The sequence below is a fragment of the Myotis brandtii genome, unplaced genomic scaffold, assembly GCF_000412655.1.
Source record: "Myotis brandtii unplaced genomic scaffold, ASM41265v1 scaffold242, whole genome shotgun sequence".
Classification (NCBI taxonomy): domain Eukaryota; kingdom Metazoa; phylum Chordata; class Mammalia; order Chiroptera; family Vespertilionidae; genus Myotis; species Myotis brandtii.
In genome coordinates this window covers 333312-334439 of record NW_005359149.1, presented here as the reverse complement: position 1 = coordinate 334439, position 1128 = coordinate 333312, and positions in this window count along the sequence as shown.

The window sequence follows — 1128 nt, the reverse complement described above, 5'->3', positions numbered from 1 at the left end:
CTTGCATGCTTCCTAGTCTTTCCTTTGGGACACAGCTCGGGTAGCTGAATTATAAAGAGAGGATAAGAATGAGGTGCCACCTTCCTCTTCTCAACAGCCTTTAAACACACACAACACCTTTCAACAAATTTAAACATTTGGAAACAGGCATAAAGTGAAGGGGATTTTCAGATTGGTGTTGTAGAAAGAGCAGCTGGGCGTTTGCGTTTGAAAGCTGGTGCTGTCACTAGTGTTGTGCCCTGGGAATATTTACTTCCGTTTTTGTGCCTCTGTTTTTCTAAAGGCAAAATCTGAAATCGTTAAGAGAGGCTCTGAAGCCAGACACCGAATGTCTTGCGATGCCTGGGGCAGTGCCACAAATGAATAAAAGTCTGGGTCCACAGGCCACAGCGTCCCGTTAAGAAAAGCGAATGGTCCCGCAGGATCCTTTCCACTTTTAACATCAGAGGCCTCCATTCGGGCACGGGGGCACCACACCACAGACCGGGCCTCCCCAGCGGCTAACTCCTCACTCATGTTTGGACTTACATTTCCCTCCTCAGACACCTCCCCTGGTGCCCACTCCAACCTTACCATCATATTGTTTCCTTATTTGACTGATGTCTGCCCTCTCCAGCACTCCGTAAACTCCACAATGGCAGTGGCTATTGTTGGGATCATGGTGGCACCGAGTAAAACTTTAAAACATATATATTGATTTCAGAGAGAAAGGGAGAGGGAGAGAGAGATAGAAGCATCGATCAGAGAGAATCATTGATCGGCTGCCTCCGGCACGCCCCACACCGGGGGTCCAGCCTGCAACCAGGTCGAGCTCAAACACTGAGCCACGCCAGCCGGGCATGAGTAAAACTTTTTAAAATTTAAATTAAATTAAACGTTCACGTAATTGTTGACAGCATTACAGAGAGGAGAACTTTCTGAATTGACGGATGAAGTCACCGCCCCTGCGCGCTCACGCCCAGGCAGGGCGCGACGTCCTCCTCGGAAACTTCCGCCCCTGCGCACTCCTCCACGCCCCGCTCCCCTCTCCTTGTCTGTGTTTGTTTCCGGCGTTTCAATAAAGCTCGATTCGGCTCGAATAAAATCAGTCCTTCCGGGAAAATGGCGACGCCCTCGAGTGCCCCGGAG